This window comes from Panthera pardus, unplaced genomic scaffold (assembly GCF_024362965.1).
Source record: "Panthera pardus isolate Hobbes unplaced genomic scaffold, ASM2436296v1 HiC_scaffold_17, whole genome shotgun sequence".
Classification (NCBI taxonomy): Eukaryota; Metazoa; Chordata; class Mammalia; order Carnivora; family Felidae; genus Panthera; species Panthera pardus.
The window spans coordinates 53,977,473-54,001,969 of NW_026526732.1; the positions used below are offsets into that span (position 1 = coordinate 53,977,473).

Genomic DNA, 24,497 nt, shown 5'->3' on the forward strand with positions numbered 1-24,497 from the left:
AAAAACGTTGAAAAAAAAAATTAAAAAAAATAAAAATAAAAATAAAAACAAACTATGGGTATGTATATGTGTTAATTGTGTATTTTTTCTGAGGCAAGATCTCTGAACATACTACAGCCTCCTTTGAATTGTCAAACAAGTTTGTGAAAACTGGTTAAGAACCACTGTTTTAAAGAATTACCAAAATTTAAGAGTTTTAGAAGGAAAATCTATTAATAGCTGCTCACTTTTTTTGAGCACTCACCGTATGCCATGGACTAGAGTAATGACAATTATTTTTATTAATCCTCACAATAATCTTATTATACAAATAACTAAAAAATCCAGGGATAAATTTGTTCATTCATTCATTCATTCATTGTTCGCTGAAAACCAGCTACATCTGGGGTATTATTCTTGACACCCGTGAAAAAAACACACTAAAAATTCCTTCCCTTGTGGAGCCTTCACTCCAGTCAAGGGGAAAAGAGACAAAAAATTAAAGGAGCAGACAGTGATCTGTACAGTGATGAAAATAAAAGGGATATCCTAGAGTCTCTGACCAATAGCCTAGGCATTCCCAGAGACTTTAATAGAAATATAGAATCTCAAGCCCCACTTCGAAGTCTGAATCAAAATTTGCATTATAACAAAACACCTGAGTGTTTCATATACACATTAAAGTTTATGAAGCACAGGAGTGCTTGGGTGGCTCAGTAGGTTAAGCTTCCAACTCGATTCAGGTCATGATCCCAGGATCCTGTGATCAGGTTCCACCTCAGGCTCCACACTTAGTGTGGAACCTTTTTAAAATTCTCTCCCTCCCTCTTCCTCTGTCCCTCCCTCTCTCTCTCACTTTCTAAAAATAAAAATAAAAATAAAAATAAAAATAAAAATAAAATAAAATAAAATAAAAGCTATTACCTATATTTTCTTAAGTAGTAGCAGAGACCAGTTAGGAAACTATAACAATAATCTAGCTCAAAGATCCCCATAATTTGGACCAGAGTTAGCACTGCAACTTAAGTAAACTGATGAAGATCATGTGGCTATTAACAGTAGCAGCAACAACTGCTGACCTCTACTAAGTACTTACTAAGTGCCAGGTACTTTTCTAAGTATTTTACATATATGAACTAATTTAATATTCACAACTACCGTATGACATAGGTACTAACAGTATCTTCAAAGGTGAAGAGTCAGGGGGACGCTGGGGCGGCTCGGTCGGCTAAGGGTCTGACCCTTGATCTCAGCTCAGGTCATGATCTTCTATGCTGTCAGCTTGGGATTCTGACTCTACCTCTCTCTCTGCCCCTCCCCCAGCTCACATACACTTGTGCTCGTGCTCTCTCTCTCAAAATAAAGAAAATTTTAAATAAGGAAATAAAGGTAGAGAAACTGAGGCACAAAGGGGCTAAGTAAGTAACCTGTCCATGTTCCCATAGTCAGGTAGTGACAGAGCCAACATCTGTCCCCACAGGTACAACAGGGAGGCAGAACATTATGGTGGAAGGAGGATGGGCTCTGGAATCGACTCTCAACCACGGATGGTGGATTGGGGAGATTGGGCATGTGATCACCATCCTAGCCAATGAGGACTGATGCCTAAGGGGAAGTCAGTTTATGCCAAAGTTTCCTCCAATGCTCTTTTTTTTTTTTTTTTTAAATATAACTTACTGTCAAGTTAGCTAACATAGAGTGTATACAGTGTGCTCTTGGTTTCGGGAGTAGATACACATGATTCATCGTTTACATACAACACCCAGTGCTCATCCCAACAAGTTCTCCAAAGCTCTTTAAAAGGAGACCAGAACAAGAACTCATTCTTTCCTGCCTTTTGTACTTTTCTCTGTCAAATGGGGAATCCTGGACTGCTGCAAACATGTTAAGAACATGAGGGAAAATGTTGATACATGGAGGAGGACAACCATAGTCTTGATATATGTTGTGATAGTTAATTTTATGTGTCAAGTTGACTGAACCATGAGATGTCCACACATTTGGTCAAACGTTATTCTGGATGTGTCTGGGAGGGTACTTCCGGATGAGATGAACATTTGAATCAGTAGACTAAGGCAAATTGCTCTCCCTAATGTGGATGGGCCTCATCCAATCAGCTGAAGGCCTAAATAAAACAAAAAGGCTGACCCTCCCTGAGTCAGAGAGAATTCCTGCCTGCCTTTAAGCTGGGACATCAGTTTTCTCCTGTCTTTGGACTCCTGAAATATGAGCTTTGGACTGAAATATGGGCTTTTCCTGGGCATTAAGCCTGCTGGTCTTGAAAGAATAAAACTACACTATCTGCTCTCCTGGTTCACAGGCCTTCCTTCAGACTTGGACTGGAATTACACCACCAACTCGCCTGGGTTTCTGGGTTTCCGACGTGCTGACTATAGATCTTGGCACTTGTCAGCCTCCATAATTGTATGAGCCAATTCATTACAATAAATCTCTTTCTAAATGTGTGTGTGTGTACATATATTCTATTTGCTCTGTTTCTCTAGAAAACCCTGATTAATACATAGGTTATAAACCTTAATTGTACTGACACTGTTTCCATAGAGCTGGAGTGATAATAGCATAGGGGATACATGGCCTTTGTATTCTTTGGTGCTTTAAATTGGAGTGGATTTCTAATTCTACACATAGGTAGATAGTTGAGAATATCTTGAAGATATTGTTTAGATACTTTAGAAAATGGTGGACTCGACTGTTTCAGCAGAAGGTAAGCACTTTTCCTTTAAGAAATGTTATTTTAGGGGCAACTGGGTGGCTCAGTCAGTTAACCATCCAACTTTGGCTCAGGTCATGATCTCACAGCTTGTGGGTTCAAGCCCCACGTCTGGCTCTGTGCTGACAGCTCAGAGCCTGGAGCCTGCTTTGGATTCTGTGTCTCCCTCTCTCTGCCCCTCCCCCACTCGTGCTCTATCTCTCTCAAAAATAAATAAATGTAAAAAAAAAAATTAAAAAAAAAAAAAAGAAATGTTATTTTAGGGGCACCCGGCTGGTTCAGTCATGGAGCATGTGACACTTGATCTCAGCATCATGGGTTCAAGTCTCACTTGGGTGGAGAGATTACTTAAAAAATAAAAATCAAAGGGGTGCCTGGGTGGCTCAGTCAGTGAAGCGTCCAACTTCAGCTCAGGTCATGATCTCACAATTCATGGTTCCAAGCCTCACGTTGGGCTCTGTGCCGAAAGCTCAGAATCTGGGGCCTGCTTCGGATTCTGTGTCTCCCTCTTTCTCTGTCCCTCCCCCACTTGTGCTCTGTCTCTCTCTCTCAAAGATAAATAAACATGTAAAAATTTAAAAATAAATAAATAAATATTTAAAATTTTAAAAAATGTCATGTTAAAAGTCTGCTTCATCCTGAAGTTTTTTTTTAATACTTGAAGTTAAATATTTTTTGAGAATCTATCTCTAACTTTATACTCAAAATCAGTAAAGATGTGGTTTAATGGCCAGAAATTTTACATATATCTTGTCAGTAAAGCAGGGTTCAGCTCAAAAATCTTCTATAAAGATTTCTAAGCTCAAAAATATCCTATGATTAAAACAAAGAATTGAAGATATGCAAGATGACACATGACCGTACAAATATAAAGAGTCTCCAAGGTAACAATTTTTTGGCATTATTCATTCCTAAAAATTATAAATCTAGAAATACTTAATACAATGTGATGAATCTGACCACTTCAAGGCATTATGTATGTTTACTGCAGAATAATCAAAGAAGTTATACAAAATCAACAGACTACCAGAGGTATTTATATAACTCAGGAAAGCTATATGCTTATGTTGATTTTAACAGCTTCAAGTTTTCTTTGTGAAACTTAGATTCATTTGAAAATTCATGAATGACAAAATTCTGAAAGGTAAAGAAAACTAACACTATTAAGTGCCTACTATATATTTAGCACACAGGCAGCACTATTCTATACATTATCTTCTCTCAAAAAAGATGAGGTAGCTATTATTATTCCTTACAAATAAAGAAACTAAAATAACTTAAAAGGTTAGAAAACTTGAGTGAATGGCCAAGCCAGGATCTGAAGCTAAGTGACCCAAACCACCAGGATGTCACGCTCATTAAAACAACCATAATACTATGGATAAGTGAAGGCTGTGCTCCCACTTGTCGTAGCCAGGCAACAGAAAATCAAAACACAAACCTCTCTCAGGCCCTCTAATTTGAAGTCCTCAAGCCTCCTGGAGCAAACACCAACCCATTCCTCCTGGATCTCCATCCTCCTCGGGCCCTGTCAGAGCTCTGTCCTGCCTACACTCTAGGGTCAACCTGTCTCTTCTAGTAAATGGCACTTCCAAAATGTACCAGCAGCAGATTTTTCTATTAAAAGTCCCAAAATGAAGTGTTACAGGAAAGAAATTCCTTTCCCTATGAATCTAAAAGCCCTTATATTTCACACAGTTGGCTTTTAAGAATTTTGACAAACCAGGTTTATATATACATACCTTTTTGAGCTTTGATAACAAAATATTAATACATTTGGCACTAAATAAAGACATAATGACCTAGCCCTCAAATAGGAAGAGGACACAAAGTTGGAAGACACATCAATGATCACAATCCTGATTCAAGGTGATGTTAATGTGCTACAAAACTGGATGAAAATACCAACATAAAATTTAACTAAGATGAATTTAAGTTCAAAAACTTTATTATACTGAAAAGAACCAGTTGAAAACCTATTAAATAGAAGAATTCAGTCAGCAGCAAATAAACAAATATTTATAAAGCATCTACAGAGTGCAAAGCTCTCTGCTAAAAACTTCTTATATAATCAGTGGTGAGCTGGAAAGACACAGTAACTGCACTCAAAATACTGGCAGTGCCCTGGGAGAGATACAAACAAGTGGATGAACAACTCTAACACAGTATAGTACATAAAGGGAAGAGAAGAATGCTAGGAGATCACAGCCAAAACTAGTAATCTAGCTTAGGGAGTTAAGGGTACTCAGAGGAAATGATGTTTCAATTGAGAGCAAAAGGATGAACAGGAGTTAGCCAGGTTAGGAAGGAAGGGAATGAGATGCATTAGCCTGAGGAGGCTTTGAAACATAAGAGTATGGCACACACTAAAGAAAATGAAACAAGTTCAATACGGCTGAGATGTAAAGTGGAAAGCAGAATGGGGCAAGAGATGAGCTACTGGAGAATTATAAAGGAACCAGGTGCCACAGGGCCTTGCAATGACAGGCAGGTTGAATTTAACCTTGAAAACAATAGGAAGCCTGTTTAGGAGTTTTAAAGAATGCAGTAGTTTGATTATGCCCCTCTTAAGCAAAAAAGGAGGATACTGGAAAAATATTTTAATGGTTTCATCATTCTAACGAGCTAGCAATAACCAGTTGGAAAATACAAGAGAAAAAAAAGGATAATACTTACCGTTACAATAAAAAGTCTAGAATAAACATGAACAATATCATCAATTTGTAAGATTTATATTAAAAAAATCTTTCTCAAAGGCCTAAATGAAAATTTGGAAAAACAGACCTAATATTAGAAACACAACTTTACCAACATCGCCAATTCTTCACAATTTATAGGTTAAATACAGTTCCACCAAAATCCTTAGAAAACCGTGAAAATTAATACAGGGGTTCTTGCCTACCAGATGTGAAAATAAATGTAAAACACTATGATCAAAAGATCAATGAATAGAATAGATACTTTTACAAAAAAGTCTTTATGGCATAATATATAATAAAAGAAGGAAGCATACCAAATCTTATCACTGTTCTTTTATCACCTAACTTATATTTTTGTTATCCATCTTGTCTATCCCTCTTAACTAGACTGCAAACTACAAGCAGGTAGGCTGTCTGTTCAATTCGCTATATACCTAGCACCTACAATGCCTGGCATACGATAGACACACAATAAATACTTGTTGAATAAATAAAGCAAGGGAAGCAACAGACTCTTCAACAAGTGATATTTGGACAACTGGGAGACAACAGAAGAAATTAGATTATCCCTTCATACTACACACCAAATAAATTCCAGGTGGTTTTAAAATGTAAATATTAAATTCAAAGAAACTACACATGAATATTTACCTAGTACAAAGATCTGCAAACTATGGCCTACAGGCCAAATTCAGCCATGCCTACTAGTTTCTGTATTGTCTATGACTGTTTTCACACTACAATATCAGAGTTGAGTAGTTGCAATAAAGAACATATGGCCTGCAAAAATACTTGTCATCTGGTCCTTTACAGAAAAAGTCTGTCAATCTTTGATCTATTCTCCTAATAGGTGTGGACTTATTACTAAGACCAATCCTGTCTGGACATCACACTCAACCTGTGAAACTCAGACTTCCTGAATCCCAACTAAATCCCAGTAAGAATGGATCAAAAACCTAAATGTAAAGAACTATAAAATGCTTAGAAGAAAACATAATTGTAAATCTTCATGACCTTGGATTAGGCAATGATTCCTAGATATGACACCAAAAGCAACCAAAGGAAAAAAAAAAATGAACTTCATCAAAATTAAAACTTTTATACAAGAAACATTATCAAGAAAGTTAAAATCCAACCCACAGAATGAGGAAAATAGTTGCAAATCACATATCTGCTAGAGAACTTGGCTCCAGAATATATAATTCTTACAACCCAATTTTATAACCCAATTTTTTAAATAGCAAAGGATTTGAATAGACATTTCTCCAAAGATATGCGAATAGTCAATAAATACATGAAAAGATGTTCAATATGAGTAGTCGATCAGGAAATGCAAATCAAAGCCACAATATGATACCACTTCACACCCACTAGGTGAGTGAAGATCAAAACGACAATAATAAATGTTGAAGAGGGTATGGAGAAATTAGAACCCTCATATATTGCTAATGGGTATGTAAAATAGTGCAGATATTTTGGAAAATAGTAACAATTCCTCAAAAACTTAAACAGAGTTTACACATGACTCATTTCACATGAAATGAAAACACATGTCCACACGAAAAATGTATACAGAAATGTTTGTAGCAGCATTATTCATATTAACCAAAAAGTGGAGACAAGCCAAAAGTCCATCAACTGATGAACAAACTAAGGTATATCCATCCATACCATGAAATATTATTCAGCCATAATAAGGAATGATGGGGCACCTGGCTGGCTTAGTTGGTAGAACATTCCACTCTTGATCTCAGGGTCATGAGTTAGAGCCCCCCATTTCATGTAGAGATTACTTAAAAATAAAAAATTTAAAAAATTTAAAAAATTAAAAAACTAAGAAAAAGGAATAAAGCACTGATATATACTACAACTTGAATAAACCTCAAAAACATTATGTTAAGTAAAGAAGCCAACACAAAAGACCACGTATTGTAGGATTCCATTTATATGAAATGTCAACAGACAAATCCATAGAGACAAAAAGTAAATTAGTGGTTGCCAAGGGGTGGGGGCAGTGGAGGAGGGAAATAGGTAGTGAGTGCTAATGAGTATTGGGTTTCTTTTTGGGGGTGGTAAAAATGTTACAGAATTAGATAGTGGTAATGTCTCCACAATTTTGTGAATATACTAAATACCACTGAATTGTACACTTTAACAGGTGAATTTTATGGAATATGAATTGCATCTCAATTTTTAATTAAAAAAATTCCAGGGGCACCTGGCTGGCTCAGTCAGTAAAGCATATGATTCTCGATCTCCAGGTTGTGAGTTCAAGCCCCATGTTGGGTGTACAGATTACTTAAAAAAAAAAAAAAAAAAAAAAAAATCTTAAAGAAAAATTCCTGCAGGAATATTCCCAATACATACATATGACAAAAAACAACAACAACAAAAAAACCCCACCTGTTTCCAGTATATTTAAAGAACATCTCCCAATAAGACCAACAACCCAATTTTAAAAGGGACAGAAGAGTATCAAAAGATACTTGACAAGATACATGAATGGTGATAAGCACATGAAAAATTGCTCAACATGTTAGTCATTAGGTACACGAAAATTTACTTTTTTTTTTAGTTTATTTGTTTTTTTATTATCTCTATACCCAATGTGGGGCTCAAACTCACAACCCCAATATCTAGAGTCACATGCTCTACCAGCTGAGCCAGCCAATTGCCCCAGTAGATGCAACTTTATAAACCACAATAGGATACCATTTCCATTCACTAGAATAGTTAAAATGTAAAACCTTGACAACCCCAAATATTGATAAAGATATATAACAACCAGAACAATCACACTTATTTCAGAGTATAAAATAGTAAAATCACTTTAGACAATAGTTTGGCAGTTTCTTATAAACTATACTCACTATATGAACCAGAAATGCCATTCCTAGGTATACACCCAAGAGAAATGAAAACATATCCAAAATAACCAATATAAGATTATACCAGCTAGAAATAACTCAAATGTCCATTGAAAGGAGAATGGATAAACAAATTGGGGTATATTCATATAACAGAATACTACTCAGCAATAAAACTGCTAAAACATGAAATCATAGGAGTTAATCTGAAAAATTATGTAAAGTGAAAGAAACCAGACACAAAAGAGTGTATACTATATAATTGCATTCATGAACTTCAAGAACAGATAAAATCATTGTGATAGAAAAATTAATCTATGGTAATAGAAATCAGAACAGTGATCAACCTATAGGATATAAAAAATGAGTAAAAGGGGCAGAATGAACTTTCTAGGGTGATGGAAATGTTCTTTATTAGAAGTCAGCAAGCTCTAGACCTTGGGCCAAATCCAGCTCACTGCCTGTTTTTGTAAATAAAGTTTTACTGGAACACAGCCATGTTCATTTATATGATCTACAGCTGCTTTTACACAAAAAAAGGCAAGAAAAAATGTGGCAGAAACCCTATGGCCCACAAAGCATAAAATATTTACTATCTGGTCCTTTACAGGAAAAGTTTGTCAACCCCCATTCTGTATCTTCATTGAGTGCAAGTAACAGTGAATACATTTACTAAAACTCATTGAATAATACATTTAAGATCTATGCATTTCACTCTAGGTAAATTTTACTTCACTTTTTTAAAAATCCCCACTTTTTGTTTTGAGGAAATTTCTAAACTGATTCTGAAATTTATATAGAAATGCAAAGGACCTAGAATGGCCTAAAGCAGTGCTGTACAAAAGAAATACAATGTGAACATATATAATTTAAATTTCACTATGAGCTACATTTTTAATTTTTTTTTTATGTTTATTTACTTTTGAGCAAGGGAGAGACAGAGCATGAGTGGGGGAGGGGCAGAGAGCAAGGGAGACAGAATCTGAAGCAGGCTCCAGGCTCTGAGCTGTCAGCACAAAGCCCACTGGGGGCTCGAACTCACTAGCTGCAAGATCATGACCTGAGCCAAAGTCAGATGCTTAACCGACTGAGCCACCCAGGCACCCCTAAGAGCTACATGATTATGTATTATAATTATTGGATACTTGGTTATAGTTATATTAGGTTATAACATTATAACCTAAATGTTATAAACATTTTTTAAAAGAGGTGAAGTTAATCTCGATCACACATTTTATTTAATCCAATATAACCAAAATATTATTTCAACTGCTAAAAGACAATTTTTCATAGATCTTTTACATTTCTGCACACCTGTGAGTAAAGAAACAGACAGCTTTTGTTCTAGTCTTTCCAACAATATTTGTTGTATAATAAGGTCTCTCCCAGGTCAAAAGCCAAAATTTCCTTGCACCTCCCTTATAAAAGATAGGATTTCCTAAGTTCAGGGTTCTTCAATTGTGAAACAAAACCACTGAGTAGGTCAGCATCCACCTGGATCAACCTCTGCACCACCCCCCATGGAGCTTGAGGGGCAAGGGGAATGGAGGCATACAGGACGCACATCGCCTGCTGGGCCATGAGTAATTAAATTCTTTGTCTCTGACCCAGGAGTTTCATGTCTTCTGCCAACATTCAAGAAATCCTGACAAGTTAACATGTTTCCTGCAAGCAGGATAAAATCTCAGCTCCTTCACAGTTCTTAACATCAAGAACAGTAATCAACATGTACTCAGATTTTTACTTTTAAATTTATTTTTTTCAGGGGCTCCTGGGTGGCTCAGTCGATTAAGCATCTGACTTCGGCTCAGGTCATGATCTCAGGTTCCTGAGTTTGAGCCTCACGTTGGGCTCTGTGCTGACAGCTCAGAGCCTAGAGCCTGCTTCAGATTCTGTGTCTCCCTCTCTCTCTCCACCCTCCCCTGCTCAAGCTCTCTCTCTCTCTCAAAAATAAAAATTAAAAAAAAAAATTTAGGGATGACTGAGTGGCTCAGGCAGGTGAGCATCACAACTTTAACTCAAGTTGTGATCTTGTGGGTCACGGGTTTGAGCCCTACATCCAGCTCTCTGCTGTCAGCATGGAGCCGACTTCAGATCCTCCGTCCCCTTCTCTCTCTGTCCCTCCCCTGCTCATGCTATCTCTCTCCCACTCTCTCAAAATAATCATTAATTTTTTTTTAATTTTTTAATTATTTTTTTCATGTCTTCAAATTAAGTATGTAATTTACACTTAGAACATGTCTCAATTTGGATGCTAAATTTTCACTGGAAATATTTAATCTGTACTTAGACTTCACAAAATCTACAGTTGAGAAAGTAGATTCACCTTCCTAAGTTGTTCCAAGATTACTTAATGTTACTGAGAAAAGCTATGTAAGTGTGAGGGCAAGAGGTATGGGAAATCTCGGGGTGCCTGGGTGGCTAAGTCGGTTAAGCATTCGACTTCAGCTCAGGTCATGATCTTGTGGTTTGTGAGCTCAGAGCCTGGAACCTGCTTAAGATTCTTTGTCTCCCTCTGCCCCTCCCCTGCTCATGCTCTGTCTCTGTCTCTCAATAATAAACATCAAAAAAAAATTTTTTTTAAGAAGTATGGGAAATCTCTGTACCTCATGCTCAATTTTACTGTGAACCTAAAACTGCTCTAAAGATAAAATCTTTTTTAAAAATGTCTTCCAATAGCTGAATCAAGTATCCTTTTTAAAATCTGTATTTAACTAAAATTAAATTAAATTAAATTTAAAATTTAGTTCCCCAGCCACATTTCAAGTACTCAATGTCCATGTGTGCCTAGTGGCTATGGTACCAGACAGCTCATTTAGGTCTAGTCAATCTTGAAAAAGAGTGAATTTAGAGGACTCATACAGACAGATACCAAGATGACAAAGCTAAATAATTAGGGCACTGTGGTACTGGCACAAAAATAGACCAACAGAACAAAACAGAAACTCACACATATATATATGGTCACTGGATTTATGTCAAAGGTAATGCCGCAGTAGCCTGGCAAAGAGATTCTCTACTCAAAAAATGTTCCCAGGTCAATGAATATCCACATTAAAAAAAAAAAAAATCTTGACCCCAATTTAACATCATAAAAATTCCAGATGGATCATAGATCTAAGTGTGAAAAGTAAAACAATAAAACTTCTAAAAGATATCAGAATACCTTCATGACCTTAAGCTAAGGAAAGATTTCTTAAATAGGATCACAAAAAAAGGCTAATAAATGGGCATTACAACTAAGAACTTCTGTCCATGAAAAGACTCCATGAAAAAAACTAAAATGCAAGCCACAGACTGGGAGAAAATATTTACAATTTACACATCTGACAAAGGACTCATATCCAGAATATATAATGAATTACAATTATTAAGAAAGAGACCTTGAGGTACCTGGGTGGCTCAGTCAGTTGAGTGTCTGGCTCTTGGTTTGGCTGAGGTCGTGATCTCACAGTCTATGGGTTCAGGCCCTGCATCAGTTCTGTGCTGACAGGGCAGAACCTGCTTGGGATTCTCTATCTCCTTTTCTCTCTGCTCCTTCCCTGCTCACTCTATCTCTCTCTCTCAAAATAAACAAACATTTTCTCTATCTCCTTTTCTCTCTGCTCCTTCCCTGCTCACTCTATCTCTCTCTCTCAAAATAAACAAACATTTAAAAAAAAAGAGAGAGAGACCAAAAAATGCATTAGGAAAATGGGCACAAAACCTGAAAAGCTAAACAAAAGACTGTAATCCAAGTATCCAATAAATATGTAAAAAAGGTGCTCAACCTCAACAGTCATCAGGGAAAAGCAAAATAAAACCACAATGAGGTATCACCACACATTTAGTAGAATGACTACAATTAAAAAGAATACCAAGTATTGATGAGGATGTGTGGCAGCTGAAATCTCATACACTGCTAGTAGAAATACATATTGATATAATACTTTTGGAAAACTGGCCTTATCTGCTAAAGATGATCATGTATTGTATGATTCAGCAATTCTCAAGTATCTGCTCAACAGAAAGCTTACATATGTACACCAAAAACTTTGTACAAACATTCACAGCAGTACTATGAACAGTAGTAGCCAAAAACTGGAAACCCCAATATCTAAAACTATAGAATGGATTTAAAAATTGTGGTAGAATTCTCACATCAGTTAGAATGGCAAGTATCAAAATGACAGGAAATAACAAGTGTTGGTGAAGATCTGAAGAAAAGGGAACCCTCATGCACTGTTGGTGGGAATATAAATTGGTACACCACTGTGGGAAGCAGTATGGAGGTTATTCAAAAGATTAAAAATAGAAATGTATAGGGGCGCCTGGGTGGCTCAATCAGTTAAGTGTCTGACTTCAGCTCAGGTCATGATCTCACAGTTCATGAGTTTAAGCCCCGTGTTGGGCTCTTTGCTGACAGCTCAGAGCCTGGAGCCTGCTTTGGATTCTGTGTCTCCGTCTCTTTCTCTGTCCCTCCCCTGCTCGAGCTCTGTCTCTCTCTGTCTCTCTTTCTCTCAAAAATAAATAAAGATTAAAAAAAATTTTTTTTAAATAGAAATGCATATTGATCCAGTTAATTCCATTAGTGGGTGTTTATCCAAAAAAAACCAAAAACACTAATTTGAGAAAATATATGCATCCCTAGTTTATTGAAGCATTATTTACAATAGCCAAGATATGGAGCAACCTAAGAGTCCGTCAATAGATGAATGGATAAAAAAGATATGGTGTATATAATATATATGCACGCACGTGCACACACACACACACACACACACAATGGAATATTACTCAGCTATAAAAATGAATGAGATCTTACCATTTGCAACAACATAGATGGGCCTTGAGAGTATTACGCTAAGTGAAACAAGCCAGGCAGAGAAATACAAATACCATATGATTTCACTTATGTGTGGAATCCAAAAAACAAATGAACAAGCAAAAAAAACCAGAAACAGACCCATAAACACAGAACTGGTGGTTTCCAAAGGACAGGGAGGTGGGGGACGAGCAAAAGGAGTGAAGGGGATTGGGAGGTACAGGCTTCCAGTTATAGATCATATAAGTCATGAAGATGAAAGAAACAGGGAATATAATCAATGGTATTGTAATAGCATTGTATGGTAACACATAGTAGCTACACTTTTGGTGAACATAGCATAACATATAGAGTTGTCTAATCACTATAGTGTATACCTGAAACTACCATAACATTGTATGTCAATTATACTGCAATTAAAAAAATAGAAGACCTTTAAGAAAATTGTGACATAATCATACAATATCTTGTTATATTCAGCAAATGAATTAACAGTTGCTATGTGTAAAAAAGATCAAAGAACCTCACAAACATAATTTTAAGTGAAATAAGCCAGAATTGTGATTCTACTTATATAAAATTCAAAAACAGGCAAAATAAATCAATAGTAATATATATATCAAGATGTTGATTACCATTACAAGTCAAGGGCTAGGGACTTAGAGGGTCTACAACAGTTGCCTAGGGCTCTATAAATGTTCTATTTCTTGATTTAGATTTCTATTTCAGATCTAGTCTCTTTATGAAAATTCAATAGGCTTTACACTTATTATTTGTGTACTTTTCTGAATATTATATCTCAATAACTTAATTTTTAAGTATACTTAATGGTTGTTTTTTCTGTATTTTCTACTATGCACATATACTATGTTTTGTAATTAAATATCATTTATTTTTTAAAAAGAAAAAAGTAATCAAATATGAATTGGAGAGATCAGTCTTAACAGCCCTAGGAATCTTAAGGTGAGACAGAATGTAACAGGACACAGGAAAGGTAACCTACAACAGTACTCTAGCCAGACATATCTGAAGGAATATATTGAGATACAGGGGCCATATTTATAGAGTGACATTCAGAAAGTAGACTGTAATCTCAAGAAGGGAAATTGTTCCAGGGATCTAGAAACCATTTCATAAGAGTTGACCAATAGGACAAGGGACGGCTGACATTGAGAAGAGACAGTAATAAGATCCAAGCACCCTAGGTCTAGCATATAGATGGCATCAAGAAATATTTGGGGAATAAATGAATGAACGGAAGAAATCTAAGTCTTTAATGTTTGAAAAGTTGTCAAATGGAATCAAGACAAAGAAGCACCCAATAATCTGATGAATGAATGAAAAAATGAGTAAATAAGGTAACGATATTATCAGTCTTGATATGCTTAAAGAACTGTCATATATGCAATCAGGACTAGAGTTGTATAGGTTGTGCTTGGGGAAAGATTCAAGATGAATGGAGAGAAGGTAAAGAAAATCTCAAATTTCAGTCTACTTAAAGAATTTTCTATGGGCACCTGGCTGCTCAGTCAGAAGAGCATGCGACTCTTGATCTCACGGTTGTGAGTTCAAGCCCCATGTCAGGTGTAGAGATTACTCAAAATAAATAAATAAAATTAAAAAAAAAAGAATTTTCTAACATGTAGGGCTCTCCAAAAATGAAAGAAACAGTTAAGGCAGAAACTACACGCCTATCTAACATCCTTCGACTACATGACCCAGAGGACTTCTTCAGCTCTAATATTCTATGATTCTATAAAATATTATCTTTATACCTTCTTCACAGAAAATAATTTGCAACTAGTTGAGTTACTTTTGAAAACAGTATCAATTTCTTACTAAATGAAGAGATTTTACCTTCATACTATAAATCAAACTTCAACAGGTTTCTTTGAAACATCATGACAAAGAACCTTTAGGTATTCAGAGTATCCAGAGAAAAGGTAGTTAAGTCCAGGAGAACAAAAACTATCCCTGGCTACCTACAGAGGCCCCTTCCACAATCTTTAAAAAAAAAAAGCTTCATTTTCTAGAATTCAAAGCACTGAAATCAGACTGGGTTCTTTGCCGTTGTTATTATAACAGAGTCCTCCCCTCAAATTAAAATGATTCCAGTAATTCTGTAGAGAGTTGAATTCATTCCATTTCTGTTCACTGACTGGAATCTACCACCTCTGGTATTTTAATAATATTTCAATTACTCCCAGCATAGCTCCACATTTATGTAACCGTTCTTATAGTTTTAAAATTATTTTCTCACATAGTAACTTATTTGAGCCTCATAAATGACCTGTAAGGAAGGTAGAATTAGGATAATTAATCCCATTCTACAGATGAGAAAATGGAAATACCAATTAAATGACTGTCTTCATACAACAAATGAAACCAAAATCACCATCTAGTTTTGCAGGTCACATTTTATTATTCATCTGGTATCCCGCATGTTCATCAGTCCTAAGATAGAACTGATCAAAATTCTTCAAAGTAACAGTTATGAAATAAAAGGAGCTTCACTTCTTCACAAAGAGGAAGAAGCTTGTTGCCAAAAAAGAACACATGCTTAGTTAAATGAAATCAAAACTATATAAGAAATTTAGATTTCCAGTTTAAAATGTTTACCCAACTGCTGTGAGAAAAATGCACAATCAGGAAAAGCACGTTTAATATTTCTAAAGGGCTGGATTAAAATTTCAGCTGTAAACTTCATTACTGTAATTAGATTTTTAATGCATATTTATTAAACATCCATTCAAATACTGTGTTCACAATTATTCATGAGTTATTTGTACATTTGTGTTGATTTTAAAAAACTGTAAACAGTGGCCACTGACCAGAAATTTTCCCCTACAATGACAGAAGTCCATACTAAGGTCATAGGCAGCCCATTTATTCTTTTATTATGTTCTAAATCATACCTGAAAGATAAATATTCGGCTGTTTCGTTGAAAACTGCAACGGTCATCAATGACCCAAAAAGTCAAGACTTACCAGCGACATTAAAGACCTATGTTTGATTCAGTGATGAATAAACAAAGTGCAGAATAGAAGAAAATCAAATCTTAATTAAACTCTTTCTTTAGAAAAACAACATAAGCCATCATCAAGGAATGCATCACAAGATGATTTACTTTATTTATAAAAGGCTGATTTAGGGGCTTTAAAAGGGTGCTTTTGATTTAAATAGAAAAATTATGAAAATTAAAACTAAATGCTTGCTGGTTATCATTCTTTTGCTTTAGAAGCTAGTTAATCTTAATGTGCCAGTGTATAACTTTACAAAAGGAAAAAAATAGTACTTTAAATTTCATGATAACAAATCAGTAAAATACCGCCTAAAAATCTGAATAAAGCTATTCTGAAGTAATTATAGGCATGGCCTAGCATACTGAGTAACTCCTTAATATTCACCCTGTTCACACACTATTTAATAATGAGATCTAAGGGATCTATTTTCTTTCAAATGATAAAGAAAAATAACATCTATTATGTTATGTTCATTTACTTTAAATTTTATACACTCACACATACATATAAGAATTTTTTAATGCAATCTACACAGTTTACATTTAAGATATAGTTGCATTATGGAGTTATGAAGGAACTACTCTAAAAGAAATACACATTCAGGCTTTAAAAGTTGTTGAAAACTGCCATCCAGGAAAGAATATGAATAGATACATGGCCCTCTATGGATAGCCTGGGTGGTTATCCACTATGGATAAACTGGATGGCTCAGTCAGTTAAGCATCTGACTTTGGCTCAGGTCACAATCTCCCAGTTCACGAGTTCGAGCCCTGCGTTGGGTTCTGTGCTGACAGCTCAGAGCCTGGAGCCTGCTTCAGATTCCTTGTCTCCCTTTCTGTCTGCCTCTCCCCGTCTCATTCTCATTCTCTCTCTCTCAAAATAAACAAACATTTTTTTAAAAAAGAAGAATATGGATAGATAGATGCTAACAGCACAGAGCTTACTTGGGATTCTCTCTCTCTCTCTCTCTCTCTCTCTCTCTCTGTCTGTCTCTCTCTCTCTCTCTGCCTCTCCCCAGCTTGTGCTCCATCTGTCTCTCTCAAAATAAATAAATATTTTTTTAAAAAGTATATGAACAGATAATATGTTGAAAAGTAACTCCTAGAAAGGGCTCAATGAAGAAAAGAAATAAGGCAGCATGAGCAGGACAGGAAAGAAAACCTATGAAAAAGATTCTGGAGATTAAAGAATCTGGTACTACCAGCAGAATAGATGCAGAAAGGGGACCTCAATCAAGGACCTTAGGTAAGGAAGACATAACAAAGTAGGAAGAACAGATATATCCAAAAGGTTTATAAGAGAGACATTGGGACAAATAGTAGATACAGGTCAGTGAAAAATATGAGTGACCTAGGAAAACAAGTGTTAGATATATTCGAGCAGAGGCTAGATCACTTGTCAGCAAATATATGGAATATATCACTATACTGCAACCAAGGCTGAACTACCAGGTTTCAGAGTCTTAACACCTATTATTTCTGTGGTACTTTTTGTAAAAAGACAAATCAAGAAAATAGTTATACCCCATTTAAATATTATTTTCTTAAACAAAGAGGATGAAGCTCCTGAGGTGTAAAGCTGTGCTAATCTAGAGTAGCTCAATAACCCATATCTGGACCTCTTACATTCCTTTCTACCAGTTCTATTCTTAGACACGCCCTGTTTCATCTGCCCCTCCTACCACCCCAGAACTACATCTAGGGCACCAGCTATGCCTATGTAATAGGCTCTGCTATCCTTTTTAAAAACTATTTGGAAGAAACCATTATCATAAAGTTATCAGTCTCAAGAGTAGGCATGAACATTCTTCTAATATAATAATAGATATTAATGAAAATCCAAGAAACAAAGTTTCACGTAAAGGTATTCATCTAATTGGGTAGTAAAGTCGAATGCCCATTTTCTTAATCACTAATATATACTACCAATTAATTATACCAATTCATATGGCTGAGGTGCATTTGTTCTCATATTAATGCCTAATGGAGATCTCATGTATACATACATGCAGTAAAGAAAAGATTGTGGAGCCAAAGGTAAATATGAGTCATCATTTAATAAAGACACCTAAAAATACAACACTGAGATACAAAAAGACTCTATAATAAAAAGAAATCACAAGACGTGACTCTCATATTACCTTGCCTTTATGAAACAAACTTAATTTCCAAGGCTAGCTTAAATAAAATATAATTTTCAGATATGCCAATTTTCAGTTTTAGAAAACCTAGTAAAATTCTCCTCTTTGGCTTCTCTTCTCGTTTTCCTAGGACCTCTCTTAATGTTCTCTGACAAGGTCAGGTTCTTCTCATAAAGTGTCAGCTTTCCTTCAAGGAAAATTTTCTCCTTTGCAGTCTACAAATACTCCCAGGCTAGTTCTTACATTCTCGTGGCTCTCGACATATCGTATTTCCTTTCTCAGTCTCAGACCTTCATATTTCCCAGAACTAATTAAACTTATTTACCCAGGATGTCATAACCACCTCAAATTTAACAAGTCCAAGATGGAATCTCTCCCTAAAATACCTCTGGCCCTATTTTTTGTTTGGTTTGATTACCCTGATTAGATGGATGGTGATGCCATCAAATTACCCAAACTAGGATATCTGAATTGATCCTAACCCTTCTCTTTCCTTGTCTCCCCCAAAGCCTGGCAATTCTACCAAGCAAGTGCCTCTGAATTCCTCCCTTCCCCCACCTTGCTGCCCAGCTCTCCACCTCACCACAGCAGTAATTCAGGCCCTGAACAGCTCTCTCCCGAACCACAACTTCCTCCTAAATAACCACCGCACTTCCAATTTTCCCCACTCAGGCATTCCTGATCTGTTTTTCAGGCAGGAATAAGAATAATCATGCTAAAACTGATCTGATCACCTTTCTTCTTATGAAACCTCCATCAGCATCCCACTGAGCCTAGACATCTTCACACACTACACAGGACTTTTAACCAGAGCCAGGCCACCTTCCCAGCTTCATCTCTAGCTGCTCTCCCTGAGGGCCCATAAACCAGTAAGGGCCATGTACAGCTCACTTCTACACTTGTGCTACAACCCCCTTCTCTCTCTTAGCAGAGCTGCCTTCCCCTCTGTAGTCCTACAACACTTAAGATGAACCGAAATTATGGGTTATTAATGTCCAATGTTAAGGAGCTGGAAGATAAGGGTTAAGTTTGTGCTTCTAGAGTAAAAAGTACCTGGGTTCAAATCCCAGTTGGGTAGCCATGCCTGTTTATTCATCTATGAAACAGAGTTAACAAGTATTTTACAAGGGCTTTTGTGAAGATTAAATTATGAGAAAAAGAAACTGCCAGTGATGGCCTGGAACATAGAAAGGGCTTGATAAATGTTAGCTATTATAATTTCATCTCCCTTCCAAGACCATGAGCTATTCAAGGGCTGGGACCCCATTTCATTCACTTCCCCTCACCCAACACACACACCCTAAATACAAGGCTCCAACTGAATTTGAGGCATTTTTCACCCACACTATGGCCACTCTAATCTCAAATAAAATGTTTCCCCTTAACTATCTGGATGTTAAACATTACATTAAATGAAGATACACTTAGACCTAAAAGAAAACAGGCAGTGAAATAAAAATGGAGCATATTACTTAAATTACAATAAGATACCAAATTTCAATTTAAATTTTTAATAAACAAATGGAAATACACAGATCCCAAAATGGAATTCATAATATTGTATTTCCTAAGGAATTTTAAGTTAAGCAATCAAGTAGGCAATTTGGATGAAGAGTATTTTAGGACCCCCCAAGTCTTCATAGGTCAGTTTCCAAAACATCTTGGAGCCAGGGCTGGCACGAAAGCTTAGATGAGACATAAAAACAAAGAACATGCTCTTCCTTTCCCCTCATTCCTTTCCTTTATGTATTTCCTTCCGTTGTTTAACATTAAGCCAATGGTTCCCTCACGTTACACTGCAGTAAAGAGTAGACTTGAAAAGATGAAAAAATGGAGATAAATATAAATGTAAACAGTAAATAACACCCACTCCCAAGATTGAGGGATACAAGACCAATTTTAAAATTGTGCTCTAAATACAGAAAAACATTTCAACTTAAAATTTTCTTTTTATTTAAAGAGAGGAAGGGAGTGTATGTAGTTACAACTAAATTTACCTCTCCCTTACCTGTATTTTCATTAAATCTCCACACCCAAAACTGGCTAAATTCTGAGTATAAGAGGCAGTATTATAACTGAACCCAAGTTCGTCTGCCCTGATGCCCAGCAAAGACCATCACTGAGATCCCAAGTATGTAGCAAGGAAAGGGTTTATTCCAGATGCAGCTAAACAAGAGGACAGGAAGGCAAGTCTCAAATCCACCTCGCCAAAGGAGAGTCAGGGAGATTTAAAGGAAAAGGAAGAGGTCTGGGCTTGTTAGTTTGCAACTGCAATTAGTCCCATTAACCCTTTGGTTACTGGTTTCAATTCCCACTGTCTTTTGACCATTCCTCATTCTCAAGAGAATTGGGCCAATGACCTCTATTAGTTACTTCCTGCTGAGATGGGGGTGAAGATCAGGGTTAGAGGAATAGAACCTTTCTGCAGTCATCTAGAAATAGTCCTTGGTTCCAGGTTGAAACCCAACATCCTGCATTACCAAGATTTTTGTACTTTGGTTATTAGTTCTTGTACAATATTTTATCTAGGTCTCAAGGGAGATTTGTTGTAAGCAACTAGCTTGTTGTACTTACTGATTTCTTCAGACCAGCTCTCCTAAAAAGTAGTTTCAGGTCCATCAAAGGCTTGCCAGTCCAAGCAGGACTCTTTTTGATGTTCTTCTTGCTGACAAGATATAGGGAACCTGTAGATTTTTATTATTCAAGTGTGATGGATCCAAGGCTTAATTCCCTTTGGTTTCCCTGAAAAATGGGTAGTCAACAGCATCTCATTAAGGTCCTGTCTATGGTGGCTGGAGCTGGTCCTCAGGTGCTTGTTCTTCCAGGTCTTTAATAACACCAAGTCTCCAGGATTCAGGTGGTATAAAGGCACATCAACCTCCTGGACGCGAATTTACATAGCGAATGTAGCTGATAGTATTCCCTAACGTGAGCCCCATCAGGAATTCCTAAGTCACGAAATGAGTATAGAAAGAGTCTTCCACATAACACCTCATAGGGGCTTAAACCAAGCTTACTTCTAGGGGCCACTCTACTCAAAGCAGAGAAGCTGGCAAGGCTTCTTCCCAAGTTAAGTTGGTTTCTTGGCATATTTTTGCCAAAGTTCATTTTTCCTATTTTCCAATCTGTTGGCTTCTCCAGGAGGCATAGAATTTCCATTGAATGCCCAAGGCACTCAACACTGCTTGTGTGATTTTTGCCCCAAATGCCACTCCATTGTTGCTCTGGATTGTTAGTGAGAATCCAAAACTAGGAATAATTTTGCTTAAAAGTGTTTTTGAAAAATTCTGATGAGGACTTCTCTGAAAGGCATGGAAGTTTCAACCCAACTTATAGGGCTGTCTACAAATACTAACAAATATCAAAAACTACCTGCTATTGGGCACATACGTGGTTCAGTCAGTTAAGCGTCTGACTCTTGATATCTGTTCAGGTCATGATCTCAGGGTCATGGGATTGAGCCCCAATTGGACTCTGTGCTGAGCATGGAGCCTGCTTGGGATTCTCACCCTCCCTTTCTCTCTGCCCCTCCCCAGTGAAGGCATGCTTGCATGCGTGCTCTCTCCCTCTCCCTCTCTCACTCAAATTAAATAACCATTTAAAAGTAATAATAATAGGGTGCCTGGGTGGCTCAGTCAGTTAAGCATCTGACTCTTGATCTAGGTTCATGAGTTTGAGACCCACATTGGGCTCTGTACTGACAGCAGGGATTCTCTGTATCCCTCTCTGCCCCTCCCCTACTTGCATGCAAGTGCTCTCCCTTGCTCTCAAAAATAAACTTAAAAAAATTTTTTTTAATTCCTCTTTAAAAAAAATAACCAGTCTCACTTTCCTCAGATATAGAGTTGTCTCCCTTATCATTTCCAGTAGTCTTAATTACATTTATTTAAATTATTTATATTTATTAGAATACTCATAAAACTTCTTGAGGCATTAGACAAAGTTCTAATGTTTTTTTTTTCTTTTCTCAATGGAGAGAACATTAATTTATTTGACTTTAAGTAAAGACAGGCAGAATAAAAGTTTTACATTTAATGCTGATAACTCTAAAGACATGTCCATTTTTATTAAACCAATAACCTTGAATTAGCCTTAATACGAAATATTTTCCAAGATCATGTGAATTTAAAAAACGTCTGGGTTAGTTTCTATCTTTCTTTTAGAATGCCCAATTCTTATAAGTGCTAGCCTTTAAACCAATTAAATAGAGCTCTTTTACAAATTAATTTCAGCAATAACATCTGGAGATAGAGAAAATATCTCAAATTTACAACATACATGGACACACACACGATGCAAACAAAATCTTAAGGGCCCAATTTCAAATATCCCCCTTTTACAACACAAATCTAATTGCAAGATGGTATTACAATTAATGGATGTGGCCAACAGTGTTGCAAAAAAAGACTGCCCAATTTTGGAGAATACAGTCCAAAAGGTTGCATGTGGGGATCAAATTGTCACTTTCCATTTTCCAGTTAGAACGTGGCTGGTTTTATTCAAAAATACCAAAATCTACAGCAACAAAAAAACACATGAAGCCCAGAGTACTTCTGTGAACATCAGTTCCTCCCCAAAAGTTGGGGTTTCACAGACTGAACCAAATGGCTCCCTAGTTTCTGGCTCCTCCCTAAAGATCAGAGCTTCACTGACTGAACCAAATGGCTTCCTAGTCAGCCTTTTTTTAAACAAGAAAGGAGGCTAAGAGAACCAAAACCCACTATTTGATGGCAACCAAATGGGAGTAAGAAATCTGAGAGCCGAACCAAAGGGAGAAAGAAATAAACTCACATGCTGTCCATCACACACAAAGTAGTCACCAAGAGACATCTGTCCAAACTGAACCCAAAAAAACATTTCCTTGCCACAAGAGTGAAAATTAGGCACCAAAGGTCAGAGGTACCCAGGTAGGTGGGACCCCAGGGACAGTTCCTAGAGCAAGGAACCTGTCACCTAGGCAGCTGCTTCAACCTGTCACGAGGCCCCCATCACCAGCTGGCGGCCAACAAACCACGCAGGGCCGGGCAAAAAAGTCTTGGCTAGCTTGCCAAATGTGTAACTGAACCCAGGTTTGGTTGCCCAACTTGCAGCAAAGACAATCACCAAGACATCAAGTATGCAGACAGAGAAGGGTTTGCTTGAGAGGTAGCCAAACAAGGAGATGAAGGCGCAAGCCTCAAATCCACCTCTCCAAAGGAGGAGGGAAATTTGAAGGCAAATGGAAAAGGTCTGGAGGAAAAGTTGCAGCTGTGCTTATTAGCTTGCTGCTGTAATTAGTCCCATTAACCCTTTGGTTACCAGTAAGTTTTGAAATTCCAAATGATAATTCTGAAAACAACAAAATCTTGATTTAATTAAAAAAAATATATATGAATACAGGTTCATAGCAAAGCCTTTGTTGTAAGATATAAAACCAAATACAGCCTTTACTTGACTTAACTAGCCATATAACTTCTGCAACCCTGGATTCATCATCTCCAAAATGGATCATGAGAAGAATGAGAATTAAATGAGATAATATATGTAGAAAGCACTTAGCATACTGCATGTTATTGTGATGATGTTCCTCACATCTTAGTTTTCATAAATTATGATACATCCATAGAATTCTATTTCAACCATTTAAAATCAGGCAGTTCTAAATTGATATGTAATGATCTCCAAGATATATTAAATGAAAAAAAAAGAAAGGTATCGAGGGGTGTGTATATGTTACCACTTCTATTTTGTTTTTTAAATACAGATGTTTATATGCATATATGTTTGTACATACACAGAATGTCTCTGGAAGAATACATAAGAAACTAGTATTAGAAGTTGCCTCTGCGGAGGAAAATTAAGTGGCTAAGCGATAGGGGTGGAGTAGTTTTAACATTTTACCATATTCTTTCTTGCATCATTTGTTTTTATTACCTATTCCAAAAATAAAAATAATAAAGTTTACATTATGACCCAACCTTTATGCTACCAAAATATTTCATTATGTAGTAAATAGATTATGTGAAACTGCAAAAAAAAAAAACAAAAACAAACAAAAAAACCCCTGAGGTGACTTAATCAGAGTTCTAGTATTAATTTCAACTCTATTGATGTAATAATGAAAGACTGATAAGGTTTTAACTAAATGAGCCAATGAGAGTTAATTTATTAAGACACAGAAGAAGGGATGCTTGGAGATGAGAAAAAAATGGTATGTGGATGGAAGAGACAATAAGAATATCATTCATTCACTCATTCAGAAAATATATCTTGC

At 36.5% G+C, this 24,497-nt stretch overlaps 1 protein-coding gene across 1 annotated transcript in view; it reads right to left on the bottom strand.

The window, feature by feature from the left end:
- AFG1L (AFG1 like ATPase) overlaps positions 1–24,497 on the bottom strand; it is a 197,779-nt gene that overhangs the window by 172,194 nt on the left and 1,088 nt on the right. The window lies entirely within an intron of this gene.